This window comes from Tenrec ecaudatus, chromosome 10, assembly GCF_050624435.1.
Source record: "Tenrec ecaudatus isolate mTenEca1 chromosome 10, mTenEca1.hap1, whole genome shotgun sequence".
In the NCBI taxonomy this organism is placed as follows: Eukaryota; Metazoa; Chordata; class Mammalia; order Afrosoricida; family Tenrecidae; genus Tenrec; species Tenrec ecaudatus.
Genome location: NC_134539.1, coordinates 116,118,430 through 116,134,360, shown reverse-complemented (window position 1 = coordinate 116,134,360; position 15,931 = coordinate 116,118,430). Strand labels below are relative to the sequence as shown.

Sequence of the window (15,931 nt, the reverse complement as noted above, 5' to 3'; positions counted from 1 at the left end):
AGTAGACACAATTTGGTGGAACTTTTGAACAATGAATTAGTTCATAGATATATGCACCAGACCACTTGCCACTGAGTCATTTCTGACTCGTGACCCTATGTGCTTCCAAGTAGCAGAGTGCTCTGGAGGATTTTCAATGACTGTACCCCTGATGTTGTAGTGGTTACGTGTGGGGCTATAGTTTGAAATGAGCAGCCAGTCCCAGGGGGAAGGCTGGGGCTTGCTGCTCCCGTAAAGTGTTACAGTCACAGAAACTCACAAAGGTGGTGCTACCCTGTTCTACGGGTCGCTGAGTGGCAATCAGCTTGATGGCTGTGAATCTGATTTGATGACTTTTGTGACCAGCGAAAGGTTGGTGGTTTGAATCCACTCAGACATCTCAGAAGACCTGGGGGATCTACTTTTGAAATTAAGCCAATGAAAACCGTGGGGCTCACAACCAAACATTGTCCAATCCAGTGCTGACGGTGAGGCCCCTAGGTTGGAAGGTACTCAGAATAACAAGCCAGCTCATGTGCCTCAACACTGGACCCCGCCATCCTTGGGCCTGAGGACAGCCTAGGACTGACAGTACTTCCTTCTGTTGTAGTATGGGGTGTCCATCCCTAGAAATCGACCCACAACAGTGGTGCATAGGGGGACCGTTCCACATTAATGCTCTGTGATTTTTTTTTTTCTATTTAATACCCCACTCACGGCCTTCCAGTTGATTCTGACTCATAGGAACCCTGTAGGGCAGTGGTTCTCAGCCTTCCTCATGCCACAGCCCTTTCAGACAGTTCCTCATGTTGTAGTGATTCCAACCGTAACATTGTTTTCGTTGCTGCTTCATAACTGTCATTTTGCTACTGTTATGAATCGGGAGACCCCTGTGAAAGGTTCTTTCAACCCAAATGGGTCGCGACCCACAGGTTGAGAACCGCTGCTGTAGACTGTACCTCATTACAGGAGTCAAAAACCTCATCTTTCTCCCATGGAGCATCTGGTGGTTTCAAAAGCCTGGCCTTGTGGTTAGCAGCTCAACAGGTAACCCACTACACCACCAGAGTTCCTGCTTAATGTACTATTTGCTAGGTGTGCTCTTGGCGTCTCTCCTTCGTTTAGTCTTTTGAATCTTCTTGTTGAGCTGTCACCATTTTCCTACCCACGACCTTCCCATCCCTCTGCCACGTGAGAGAACTGACGCACAGGCTCCAGAGACTCGGACAGTGGAATTTTTGTGGGCATGGGAGGGGCGGGAATTGCCTTGCCTACATTTTACAATTAATGCTTCCGGTCTTCATTTTTACCTGTTCCAATAAAATGATCTTGCTGGATATTCTTTAAAATGTTTAATATCATTTAATTTTCCATGTTTGCTAGCTGCTTAGGTATATGAGGGAGCTTCAAAAAGTTTGTGGAAAAAGGGATTTAAAAGATGTTGGAAGTAGAGAGCAAATGTTTTGAGGATGACGAGGGCAACGAATGTACAGATGTGCTTTACACAAGTGATGTATGTATGGATTGTGATATGAGTTGTATAAGCCCCTAATAAAATGATTTTTTAAAAGATGATGGAATTTGTCCATGTGCCTTTAAAAAAATCATTTTATTAGGAGCTCAATACAACTCTATCACAATCCATACATACATCACTTGTGTCAAGCACATCTGTACATCCACTGCCCTCACCATTCTCAAAACCTTTGCTCTCCACCTAAGCGCCTGGCACCAGCTCCTCAATTTTCCCCTCTCTCCCTGCTTCCCCCTCCCTCATGAATTCTTGATAATTTATAAATTATTATTTTGCCATATCTTGCATGAACCTTTTGAAAGCCCTTCATGTACATTAATGTGCAGGTATGGAGTTTACATTCATTTGGCCCAAAGAACTTGGTCTTGGTCCTTAGTTCCTTTGTAAGAAGAAAAAGAACCTTGAAGTTTGAATGTTGCAGTAACAGCTCCAGACTACCCCCAAACGAACAGGTTAAATGGGTGAAGGAGGTGGGGAGGGCTGACCAGGCTCAAAAGATTAACAGCGCCATAGTTGTAATCACCTAGTATTTTCAACCAACCTCGGGAGAGGAGCTGGAGTTTTATTATCCAATGAAACACCCTCATCCAGGCTCTGGACATGGATGCTCCATGAGCCTTCTGGTAGTTGGAAGACATCCATGCACTCAGGAGGGTAGCTGGTCCCTTTTGGGGTCTTGGAAGCTCCTTGGTGGGCATTCTCCCAGACTGCATCTTAGGCATCTCTTGGTGGCATCGATTTTTGGCAGTCTCATGCTGCAATCATCAGTAGACTGCTTTCCTCAGGTCATGTGGATCATCTGAAGGCCAGAAGGGGAGAGCTCAGGGGAAAGGGTGTGCCTGAGCCTGAGGCTGGCTTCCTGAAGAGGCAGTTGGAAATCCGGACATGCAGCCAGCTGATGAGGAGGGCAGCAGCCCTGCGGACTCTCAGGCAGCCAGCCACTGAAGTCTCGGGCCAGTTTGGCAGCTGAAGGCCGGTATCCTGTGGGCTTTTCACCTGGCTCCAGGTGGCTAGGATCGGGGAAAGAAGTGGGCAGCCGGTGTCAGAACTGAGAAGTGAAAGTGTGGATATTTATTTTGATTTGAATGTAAGGACTCAGCGAGTGATTGGGTTTCTCTGTTCTCCAGCTGACAAGAGATTGACCATCGGGGGACTCCCAGCTGCCCCTTACTTTCCCACCACCATCTCCTAGCTTACTTGGAATATTGGGGGAGTCATTTTTTTATTCACTATTATTTTTAGCTTATTGGCACGGTTGATATTCTTAGACGTAATATGGTTGTCACCCAAGCCCCTTGCCATCAAGTTGATTCTAACACAGAGCAGCCCTGCAGGGCAAAGTAGAACTGCCCCATGGGGTTTCCCAAACTGTAATCTTTATGGAAGCAGACTGCCTCATGTTTCTCTCACGGAGTGTCTTGGGGGTTGAACCACTAACCCCAACCGATTGCTTCACCAGGGTGCCTTCATAGGGTTATATGACATAGTATTAATGATGCCTACCTACGGCCCATGTCCTTTTTAGAAGAAAGTACTCTGCTATGACCTTGGTGGTGAGCAGGGCCCATGTTTTGATGTGTCATATAGTGTCTCACTCCTACCCACCCTCTCACCTAATTAACCTGTGGTCTGAGTCAGAACACTTGACTCAGTCAGTTTTCAGCATCGTGTGTATTGTCTAGAAGGGACCCAGGCAGTGTAGAGGTTATGCATTGGGCTGCTAACTGCAAAGTCCACAGTTCGAAACCACCAGCCACTCTGTGAAGAGTTCATCTCAGAAACCCACAGAAGCAGTTCTTCCCTGTCCATAAGGGTCATTATGATTCGGAATTGCCCTGAGTTTGGATGGTTTATATTGCTTGGATACAATTTCATCCACTTGCTAGTTGTAGAACTTTGAGCAAGTTACTTTGTTTCACTGTGCCTCAGTTTCTGTCTCTGTAAAAATCCTATATACTGTTTTAGAAATTTAAAAAGTTGATCCATAGAAAGTCTTTAGAACAGCACCACATAGTTCACAAATCGTAACCATTATTTTTCTGCTAGAAGTTTGGAAATAGACACCTGTACCACTAAGACCCAACCCAGCGTGTCTTGAGATAGCGTGGTGGTTCTCATTCCTTTGGGGGTCATTTTCTCCTTGGTTAATCCTGCAGGAAAGTACATATCACATACCAGCCAACGCAGACCCACTGCCACCAAGCCTGTCCCGGCACACGGTGACCCTCTCTAGGGTTTCCAAAGCTGTGCCTCTTTACAGGAGCAGGCAGCCTCCTCTGTCTCCCTCGGAGCGGCTGGTGGCCTTGAACCACCGACTTTGCAGTTACCGCGTACCTGAAGCACCTCCAGGATGCCTTACATAACACACAAGAGCAGTCGAAAGCCCCTCCTGTCGAGGGTGGTAGGAGAGGGGGTGGCAAGCCTTCACTGTTGTTAGGTGCCAGTGAGTTGGTTCTGACTTGTAGCAGCGACAGTACAGGAGAACTTCAAAAAGGAATGGAAAACGGACAAAAAGATGAATTTTCCCACTGAGTTTTGAAGTCCCCTTGTGCAACAGAACAAAACACTTCTCTGTCTTGTGCCAGCCTTAGAACCACTGCTCTGTTTGAGCCCATTGGGTTTGATGACCCCCTGTCAGTCTATCTTGATGAAAGTCAGACCCTCTACCAAGCATGATGTTCTTCTCAGGGACTGGTCTTTCCTATAACTTGTCCAAAGTACACAAGACAGAATCTCACCAGCTTTGCTTCTAAGGAGCATTCTGACTATACTTCTTCCAAGACAGATTTGTTTGTTCTTTTGGCAGTCCACACGGTACTTTCAACATTCCTCACCAACACCACAATTCAAATGCATCAATCTTCTTCCCTCTTTCTTATTCCTTGTCCAACTTTCACATGTGTGTAAAGTGATTGAAAACACCCTGACCTGGGTCATGCACCTTCTCAAGGTGACATCTTTGTTTGTTTGTTTCTTTAACTTTAGAGAGGTCTTTTGCTACAGATTAGTCCAATGCAATTTGCCATTTGATTTCTTGACTGTTGTTCCTATGGGCTTTGGTGGTGAAATCTTAATAACTTCAGTGTGCCATCAGAATAATGCAGGCATCAGAGTGGAGGGGCTCATTGACAGGGGACCAGCCTGGATGAAGAGCGAGAAGCCTTGAAGAGCCACCCCTTCGGGTCCAAGTCCAGCAAGTTCCCCCCCAGAGGGTCCCTGTGTGTCTCCTCAAGGCGCACTTTCCTGGGCGCAGCCTTGTGGACCCAGCTCTCTGTCGTGTAACCAAATTAACCGGACAAAAACCAGGACACAGCTGACACTTACCTGATGAATTACTGCTTTGACATTTCAGATTGCTTTTAGCCAACCTTCCGACGATTTCCTGTGGTTTGATAATATCAATAGCAAATGCTTTCAGAATAAGTGAATAACCAGCTACAGTTACTTTTCAGTGGCTGCCAGCTCTCGCCCTGTCTCCCTTTTTTGGTCGGTTGAATATTTTCAAGGACTATCCAATTTTTTATTATTACCATTTAAGAAGAAGGCAACAGAAGTAGTAACATCGGCCTCTGTAGGAGAATTCTCTTTAAGTGGGTTAACATGTTGATGGTTTGGAGCTGAAGTAGAGCCGTGGCTTCATAGGGTTTTGTAGCTGGGCCTGATTTTAAAGCTGCGTCTAGTCTCACTACCTTTCAGCATAAGGAGACCAGACCCTCGTCACATCTTGTCTCTGTCTCACTTTGTACTCACAACAAGCTTCCTAGCCCTCCTCTGCAGGTGAGACAAACAGACTTCAAGAGGCTGGCCAGAGAGTGCTGGGGAACAGTTTTGTGTAGTTCGAACCGTGGCACAGTCTTTGCAGGACAGAGAGGTTAAAGCACTGGCTGTAGAAGCAGGCAGCTTGGGCGGATCCCAGGTCTTCCACTGAATGCTTGGGTGACTTGGGCAAATCCCTTCACCTTTTGAAGCCTCCGTTTCTTTATCTGTAGTGTAAGAAGAAGAAGAAAAATCAAAGTACCTACAACACAGGGTTGTCATGAAAGTTAAAATGTGATCATGTGTGTAAGTCACTGAATGCAGTGCCTGCCATAGTAAATGCTCCAAAACTCTTACTATCAGTATCAATGAGAAAACCAAACCCATTGCCATGGAGTTGAATTTAAAACACTGTTGAGAAAAGGAAAAATACATATACAGGCCGGCAATACATGAATTGTTGACTTGTACAAATTAAACTTTTAAGTAACTGGACACTATTTACATAGATAATTAGGGTTATTGATAGAGCAAAACTTTCAATGACTCATTCACAGAGGCAGAACTGTACTTACCAGACTAATACATGTCATAAGGAAGCAAAGAGAGCATTACAATAGTAAATGTATAGTAGACCTGGGCCACCACTCACTGGGCACCCTCAAAGCCAGTGGTCTCAACCAAATGAGACTCCTGCTGTTCTCGGCGGCAGATAGCTTCCTTGTTCTCAGTGGATCGGCTGGTGGCTCGAACTGCAAACCCTGCAATTAGCAACTCAAGGTCTAACCCATGCACCACTAGGAATCTAATTTTCACCAAAATCTCCAGAAAATAACATTTTTGTAAAAAGTAACCAACTTGTATCTTATTTGCAGCGAGTCCCACTTAGAAAAATAGGAGTTTCATTTTAAACAAGTTGTTTCTTAGTTTCCGCTTCATTTATTACAATTGTGTAGCTCTTCCTGTTCAGTCAGCTAATAGCTATGGTGATTCAAGTAGGCCCTGTGTTTATCCTTCTTCCTCCTATACCACTTTATAAGGTCACACTGTGCTATGTTTATAAATCCAGAGAGCATTTATTCTTATTTATAACATTCTTACATATAATATATTCTTATTTATAAAAAGTGCAGTAGAAAAAGAGAAGAAATAACTTTAAAATGTGCACCCAAAAAGTAGTTTTTAGGTGGCAATTTGCATAAAATGTCCTCTTTGAGAAAGGTACAAACATGTTAAAGTTCATCTGTCTCCAGGGGGGCTACCTGATGGATGCCATGGCCTGCAATGTAGTTGTTCCTGATTTCTCTCTCTCCTCACCATCTCTACCCCCATCTAGTCTGCACCAAACAGGAAAGCCAGCCTCGCTGCCAAGGGTAGAACTGCCCCTGTGTGCTCTGGAGACTGTAATGTCATGTGACTACAAAGCCTGGTCTTTCTCTTAAGGAGCTGCTGGTTTCAAACTGCTGACCTTGTGGTTAGTAACCCAACATGTAACCACTAGGCCACCAGAGCTCCTCAATCCACACATGAGATCAGTTCAGTTCTCCAAATAACCTTTAGAATGTGGCCACGATCTGAGGTCCCGTGGAAGCTCCTCTCCCAATCAGCTTCCCCGAGCTATACACCCTAGTAGCTCTGTGCTGTGGTCAGGGCCTGGGTGCCACAGTGGGTATGTGCTCCTCTGCGAACCAAGGAGGCAACTGTTTAGGAGAAAGGTGTGGCAGTCCATTTCTGTTAACTTTTCTCGCCATGGAAACCCTGTACCGGCAGTTAGTTCAACTCCTGGCATTGACTCAAGAGCAACAGGCTGTGTTGTCAGAATCAGCTTTTTGAAATGCGGAACACCCAACCTCCTGCCTGGGCTTTGAAAGCCTTCAGCGGCTCTCTTTGCTCGTGAGACAAGTCCTAAGCATCTTCCCATGTCTTGCAAGGCCACCTCATCGAAAACCAATTCTCCTGCCGTCAGTCTCACTATCTCCTCCAGCCTTCCTGAACTCCTTTCAGCTCTTTGACAACGCCTCTCAGTCTGTGTTCCTGTGTGACCTCTGTGCGGAGCACTGTTCTTTCCCACCACCCATCACCTCAGCCATTCATTCTCAATTTAAACAGCCCTCCTTCTGCGATTGTACGCACGGACCCATGAGGTCTGGATTAGTTGCCCTTCATTCATAGTCCCAGCAGCACGCTGCTCTTTTGACTCTTGGAGTAGCTCCTGTTCTGTATGGTTCTCTGTACACTGAGCAGTACACTGTCAAGAAACGCAGACCGGGTCCCTCTTTAGTATCGTTACACCTGGGCCCTTAAGCACGTAGCGTAGCATGACAGGTACACGTGGATGGATGAATACTAGCATGTGAAAGAGCTCAGTCCTGTCTACGGGGTGATGTTTGAGGCTATACTAACAGAACTAAGTCAGTGTCAGAATATTTGTCCAAAGGTTGAAAAACTGCTACTTACTGCTTACAGGAAAAAAGATTGAATTCTGGATATATTTTGAAAGTAAAACTAACAAGTTGCCGATGAATTTAGTGGACAGTGTGGATAACTCCACAGTTATAAATTATATTTCCCTGGTGAAATTGTTCATGAAAAGAAAAGCACCAATTATGATTAAGGGAGATCATAAATATATAAAATTTCTAACTAGCCCACTGCTTGGCATTTCACATTCAAATTACCTTTCTATTTGTAAGCTATTTGATATTTTAAAAGTTAATTTATAAGTTATTTGGGTATAAGGCAAAAAGGAATTGCTTTTAAAACCATGGTTTTTACATATATCTATATCTATATATATAACATGTTGGGCTGCTAACCTTAAGGTCAGCAGTTTAAAACCACCAGCTACCCCAGACAAGGCTTTCTACTCCTATAAAGAGTTACAGTCTCAGAAAACCACAGGGGCAGTTCCACGCTGTCCACAGGGCTGCTATGAGTTAGAATCGACTCCATGGCAGTGAGGTGTGTTTTGTTTTGTTTGGGGTGTGTACATGCCATGCCGCTGCTCTAAGCAGAGTTGTGGAGCAGGTGAAATTGGTGAATTGGCCTGCACCCTCAACTGTCTCTGGATTTCAGGGCCAGAACCCATCCTCTGGGCCTGGTACTCTAGGTATCTCTCGCTCCCTCCGTTTCAGAATTCACGACTGCCATGCTTCCTTTTTCCTTCTCTATTCTTTATTCCCTCTGAAATAACGGCTCCTTCATTTTATGTTCCTCAGAGATTTTGTGTTTCCTAGACAGTCCTATTTCATTTACTACTGTTAGGTATGATTTCACTGTTTTCTCTTCTACTGGCGTAAGCACAGGTAGCATAACATCAAGCAGCCCGGCAGTGCTATGGTTAAGTGCCGGGTTGCGACTGACAGTGAGTGATGCGACTCCATGAGCGGCTCCCTGGGAGAAAGCCCTGACCGTCTGCTTCCACAGAGATGCTGTTAGGTGCCTTCAAGTTGGGTCCACCTCCTAGCAACCCATGTACCAGTGAACCGAACACCACCTGGTCGGTCCGGCACCATCCTTGCAATTCTTGCGATGCTTTGAGCCCATTGCTGCAGCCACTGTCAGTTCCACCTGTCGTAGGGGATCACTGTGACTGGGCATTGACTGGACAGCACCCAACAGCCGCAGCATTGTCTACAGTGAGGAGTGCGTTCTCTGCTGTTCAGACGCTGGGGTTGAATGCTGGCACCACCACCTCTGGCCTCTGTCAGTTTGGGCAAGTTACTAAGCCTCTGTAAGCCTTCTGTTTGCCATACGTGAAAAGGGATCGGAAACGCTCAAGTTACAAAAAGCAAAGCATAATTCTCTTCACATACTTAGAATAGTGCCTAGCACATAAATAGCACTTAAAATTGTTACCCATTTTTAATCATACATATCTGGTGACCTCAGCCTCTCTCATAAGAGAAGGATTTCAAAGTTCATGGGAAAATGCTATTATCTTTTCATTCCGTTATCCTTGCACTTTTTGAAACTCCCTTTATAATTCTCTGACTCTGTACTAACCCTGGAATCTTTGTTTTCACTTCTTTAATCTGGTTTCTCCTTAGATGTCCCACAGCAAGCTCAAACTCAGTATGCAAAACTAAGCTTATCAGCTTTTGTGAACCAAGCTTTCTGTAGCATATACTTTGACTACACGTAACAGATATAGCCCAAATAAAAGTGGTGTCAACAGTTATTTCTCTCCTATAAGAAGTTTTGAGGTCAAGGACCCAAGTGCTTTCCATTTGTCCTTGGCTTTCTGATTTGTTCTTTGAGGCTAGCTCCCTTCACCCCAACGTGGAATTCAGGTACCCAATATGTATGCCGACATTCAAAACCAGCCAAGTGTTTAACCTCATCTTCCCCCAGATCCATGGACTTTCCCTAATCCAGTCTCTGGCAGGGGTCCTGGAATTCCCGTAGTCAGTTTAGCTTGATAAAGCGATATTGTTCTAGAGCCGGGATAGGATTCCTCTCCCTGAGTACATGGCTAGAAGGTGTGGGGAGGGGGAGCCTCTGAACAAAGTCAGGAAGAGGGTTGGGGGTAGATGGCATGCCATGTCTGCTGCAGTGTTTGAACGGTTCCATAATTGGCGGCAGGAGAGAAAAAGACAGAAATGAAGAATTGGGAGTCATATCGAAGTCAAGGAAACTAGGTAGAGAATCAAATATAGGTAGCATCTCACAGCATAAAGGCCCCAAGGAGCAGGACTGGAGGGACAGCGATGGGTTTTAGGGACACAGCTGTGGAATTCTTAGTGGCTTTGGTAGGACTAAGGAGGAAGAGCCTCATTTGCCTTTCAGGTTCTGCCTAGCTAGACAGATAACCATACGGGAAGGTGAGCAAGACAAGATGGGTCGGTGAAATGGGTAGGCTTGGAATTAATATGTAAATAGATTGAGGCTGGGGTGCCTGTGAGATCTGGACAGTTGGAAGATGTAGCTAAACTAGAAATGTGGGTTTCAAAGTTCTACACTTTGCCCTCACATTTTTCTGCCCCATCTCCTTTCCTTCATCTTGGTGCTCTTTCCCCGTTTCCTTCAAGGTTTCCCCTCCTCACTTCCTTTAAGTGCCGGCCCAGGCTATAGCTTTCTCCACTTCTTCTTAAAGAATCCACACTCAGAGCCTCTGTTGCTGCAGCCACCGTCTGTGTGCCAAGGGTTGTCATGGTGTGGAGCAAGCAGTCATCGCCTACCAAAATCAACCCAGAATTGTTCATAGTCAGATGATTTAGCTGATCTGTTTTTTAAAGGTCCTTAAAAATTATTAAACTACAAAAGCTAAAATTATTCCAAAACCCAAAACATCCCCTACCCCAAGCAATAGTGATAGGCAGACAGAATTATTTAAAGGTAGATCAAAAGCTACAGGTATATCAAAAGCTCGGTCTGTCTCAGTCTCCACTAAGGCAGCCATTCTTGCTCTGGCCGCGCGCTGGTGTCTGAGGACCCTCCCTGCTGCAGATGTACCATCAGCATGCTGAGGAAAAGTTAGCCAAGCTCCAGGCTCAGGTCCGGATAGGGAGCAAGGGTACAGCTCGCAGAAAGAAGGTGGTGCATAGAACAGCTACTGTTGGTGACAAAAGCTTCAGAGTTCTCTTTAAAAGCTGGCTGTGAGTAATACAGCTGGTGTTGAAGAGGTGAACATGATTAAGGCCGGCGGAACAGTTAGTCACGCCCACAACCCCAAGGTCCAAGCTTCCCTCTCTGCTAACACTTGCTGTTACTGGCCGTGCAGAAGCCAAACCAGTCACAGAAATGCTTCCCAGAATATTCAGTCAGTTAGTTCCCAAGGCAAGTGCTGGATAGCAAGACACCAAAGCCCAAAGACACTGATGAGGATGATGATGATGTTCCAGATCTCGAAGAAAATGTTGATGGGGTCTCAAAGAGTGGCGCTAACTAAAATCTTCTCTGGTTTTGGAAGCTAGCATGGAGTAGCTGTAGCAGATCTCCTCTGTAATTCCAACGTTTACAGACACAGAGACCATCACCTGTTGCTAGTTCAATAATATGAATATTTTGTATGCTAATAATGCTGTTTGTTTCTGGTCATTTGACTTGCATTTTACACTTCCTTCCAGGATCTAATATTTTGGTCAAAATGGGAATTAACGGTGCAGTTTGAGGGTATGCTGGGTTTTTGATTCTTGATTCTTTATTTTTTTGAGTTGGGGAGTTGTTGGTGCGTGTGTATGTATGCGTGTGGGTATGTGTTTGTTCAGTGGGGAGCAAATTGGAAACAGTTCTATTTATCCTTCCCCTTTCCCTAATTCCTTAGTAGAAATAAAACTTTTGCAAAAAAAAAAATTAAAAAGCCACACACTCAACTCTAAATTAGAAACAGAAAAAAATCAGAAATAATTTATTTTCAATTAGTTTGCTGTTTAGATCCAGTTGTCCTGGGGAGAGATATAGAGCAGGCGTCAGGAATGTCCAGCCATCTGGCTGTATAAGGCCTGTGCTAACATCACCCCAGAGAAGCCGTTCCAGCCATCACATCAAGACAAAAACAAGCAGACAAAGCTCACTGCTATGGAATGGTTGCTGACGCATAGAGGCCCGGTGGCACAGGATGGAAGTGCCCCCGTGAGTCTCGCAGATTGGGAGCTCTTTACAGGAGTACAAAGTCCTGTCTCCTGAGGAGTGCTTAGCGGTTTGGAACTGCTGGCTTCCAGTGACCAACATGTAACCGCCACACCCCGAGGGCTCCTAGCCACCCCCCAGGGGCGAGTTAATGAAATGCTTGACCAAAGACAGCAGGCTAATTTGCATGCTGATCATTTTGTCCGACCCACGAATCATCAATATCCAAATGGCCCTTTGCAGAAGTCAGGTTCCCCCTCCTGCTACAGAGGAGGTAGTAACTAGTGTTTCCCTGTCTTGGGGGCAGCTTGGTCGGTATTGTAGATGGACCTCTTCTTTTAAGATGGAAGGAAACCTCTGCCCAGATGGTAGCAGTTACTACTATTTAAAAACAGCCTAGGAGGTGGTGGGAAAACGGGCCCTTTGAGAAGGTGATTTTGAAATCCCACCTTACATTCCACAGATGTCTTTGTGTATGCATATAGACACAGTATATGAGGTCTCTCCCAAGATCCATAGGGAATTAAAGGATGTAGTTGTAGTTTTAAAGGACAGAGGCAGTTGCAGGACAAGGTGTAAAGGTCTGCGGGAAAACAGTGACTATATTCCTTTGGAATGTTGAACAGCATCAGTTTTTATCTTATTCTCACAGCCTACGTTGTACCACAACTGCACTACACACAGAACTGTTTGTATGTGCAAGCGAAACTGAGCGTAAATTGGTGTTATTAGAATTACGATAGCAAGAACAAAATCTAGAAGCCACCTAAAAATGTTAGAAGGGATTGATCTATCAAAGATAATATATCTATATTGTTTTTTGTTTGTTTATTTGTTTTTAATGAGGCCTGCAGATCTCATATGGAAAGGTTATTGAATTAGGCTAGGTTAGGTTATGCTGCAGTAACAAACAGCCCCCACATCTCACTGGCTTAAGATAGCAAAGGCTTATCTCTCCCTCATGTTGTGGGTCTGGCAGACTTTCCTGGAAGCTATTGAGCAGTCAGACCGCTGTGGCCCTGTGGCTCTGCCATCCCAAATACAGAGCTTCCTCAGTCACAGAGGCAGCGTGTATGCCAGCCAATCTGTGCTCTGCCCAGAATCACGGGGAACTTCAAAAAGTGGTGTTTGTGGGGAAAATGGTTATAAAAGATCATAAAATTTTCCCTTATACTTTCTAAAGCCCTCTCTGATGTATACCCCACAGCCCATCAGCCAGTCTAGTAGCATGGCCCGGCCTTACTGCTCAAAGGGGCTGCAGATAGGGAAGTAGGGCAATAGTTGGGTACAGCTCCTGGTTTCCCCAGAGTGTTTAAGGTAAACTAGATGGACAACCTCACTGCCATAGGAACAATGCTGACTCATAGTGACCCCATGGAGGGTTTCCAAGAATGTCACTGTACAGGAGTAGAAATCCCCATCTTTATCCTGAGGAGATGCTAGTGGTTTTGAACTGCCAACCATGGGGATTGCAGCCCAGTGAGTAACCACTTCTCCACCAGGGTATAAATTAGAGAGGTATTGGCATTCTCACATTTTGCTTTAAAAATAAACACACAAGGGGACTTCCAAAAGTTAATGGGAAAATGGGATTCAAAGATAATGAGTTTTTCCACAAACTTTTAAGTGCTCTCATGTAAGAAACTGTTAACAGTAGGACCCTCGGGAGCTTGAGCATGGGGTCCGTTACTCTGTTTGATTATTCTTAAATCCTTTCAACAGGATAACAAATGTGTAAACTCCTTTAAATGCTATAGTGCAATCTTTATCGTCTATTAATAAAGCAAAGACATACTGAATCAAGGTCTTATAGAATTAATATATTTTAACTTTGGGTCTTGGGGTGTCCCCCTTCAATCTAATTTAAATTCATGAAATCATATTCTTGGTGGGGAAAAAATTCCATTTTGACAAGCCTGAATTACCCAACTGTTAATTTCCCTGACAAAAAACTACTTGGCCACTCTGAACTGATACAGTGGTCTGAGTGGTCATAGGATGAACTGAGGCGAGGGGTGGCCAAGCTCACCTATGCTTGTACTTCCCTGCGTTATTTAGTTAACCTTGTGTGTTGCCAGTTTCATAAGATAGGAAATGCCATTCACCATTTGCTCTGCGCCACCCCTTTCCTGAATAAGCTGGAACTCAAAGGGCAGGCAAAGAAATAAGCAGTTCATTCATAGCGAGCAGGCAAGGAACTGAGCAGAATCGCCTTGGAAAGCCAAACAGCCAGAGAGCTATAAAAACATAGCAACAGATGACATCATCCGCACTCGGAAGAGAAATAGTTTCAAAGCATACTCATCTCTTTAGGCATTCAAACTATGAAGGTTCACTTGTACAGCATGATTCAGTTTTTCCAGAGTCAGGCATGCAAATTTATAAACAAGGGCACACATGTACATTAAATATACACCAAAAGAAAATGTAAACTCATCAAGGCATAACAATTGGTCTCTATTCATCTGACACAACAGAGGAAACCGAACGAACGAGTCAGAAGTGGGAGGAGGAAATGGAATGTGTGGCTAGCTGCCTCCTTCGCCTCGAGACCAGAAGAACCAGGTGACAGACACCTGGCTGCGATTACTGAAGATTGTGATCAAAGACTCCGTAGAAGAATCTTGATCAAAGGGGAGTTTCAGCTACAGAACAGAGTTTCACATTTTTATGGATTCTAGACTTCTGGAGTCATGCAGGGTGGATGAATCTCTGGAACTATTGCCCTGACCATCTTTAAACCTTAAGAACCAAAAATGTAGGACATCTTAAACAGAACCACCGCTAAATCGGTCTGTCTGCTGTGTTCAACACACTGAGTCCTTTGGTCTCACCCTTGGCTGCTGCTATAATTTCAAATGGCTACAAGGTTTCTAAACATTCTCCCCCTCTCCTTCTCCCTCCTCCTCCTCCCTCCCTCATCACAAACCAGCAACATACAACTTGTAGACCAACTGTTTGGAATAACACTCTTCTGGGCACCATTGGGGGATGTAAGGAAGCTTATAAACACAGTGTTAAATAGAGATAGAAAATGCATTAGCTCAAAAGAGTTGAGAGGAGATATCCCAGTCCAGCATCCAGTGAGTTGACAAAAAAGCGGCAGAAACGTGGTTTGCCTGTCAAGGCTGGCGCAGGGAGAGACATCACCCTGACTGGAGTTGCCAAGAAACCCTCTGTAGCGAAGGTGGGGTTTGAAATCTCTCTTCAAGAAGCTATTTACAGAGACAATGTTTTTTTTATGTGGCATATCCTGATTAACTGGTGGTGGAACAGTGGATTAAGCAGTGGTTGGAGGTTCAAATCTACCAACCAGTCTGCAAGAGGAAGATGTGGGAGTCTGCTTTGATAAACAGTGACAGCCAGGGAAACCCCCAGGAGCAATGACAACAGTGGGGTCGATTTAGTACTTTCTTAGTTTTACTCTCTTTTAAAAGAACGTAACCTAAAGAAAAAGCATACAACAAAAGTCTTTGTCGTTTTGAATCGTCATTTCCTGGTAATTAATGAAGCCAGAGTCTCTGTTAGCAGGAATTCTCAGTAAGCCTGAAATAGCTTTGTCCTACAGATGTTGTTTTGTAATACGGCATCAATCCTTGCCAGCTCAGTCTCCCTTTTTTGTATTGAGGTCGCATGTAGCTAATACTGTACCACTTCCTCTGGAGGAGACTTGACTGCAGAACCCCAGGGCAGGGTCTTGGTGGTGGTGGTTTTACACAAATGCATACTGCCCATTTTTGGTGTTAAAACTCTGCTCAGTCACCAGGAGGTGTTAAGTGGAAATTACTATTATATGTCAGCTGGTAGCATGGTCAGCCATCTTAAGGTTCTACATAGGGTTGTTGTTTTCTCCTCCACACTCTTTTTAAAATCAGTTTTAAATATTGAAAAACAAAAAACCTCACTGCCATCGAGCCGATGCCAATTCATTGATGTGACCCGGTAGGGCAAGGCAGAACTGTCCCTATGGATCTTCTACACTGTGGCCGTTGATAGGAGTAGAAAGCCCCAATGTGCTCCTTCGGAGCAGCTGTGGTTTCGAGCTGCCGACCCTGTGGGTCGCACCAGGGCATAACCACGATGCCACCAGGA

At 44.8% G+C, this 15,931-nt stretch overlaps 1 protein-coding gene and 1 pseudogene across 1 annotated transcript in view; both read left to right on the top strand.

Annotated features, from left to right (window-relative positions):
* The window catches only part of MYO1D (myosin ID), a 333,146-nt gene that overhangs the window by 63,435 nt on the left and 253,780 nt on the right, over positions 1-15,931 (top strand). The window lies entirely within an intron of this gene.
* LOC142459582 (transcription factor BTF3 homolog 4 pseudogene) lies at positions 10,900-11,159 on the top strand (annotated as a pseudogene).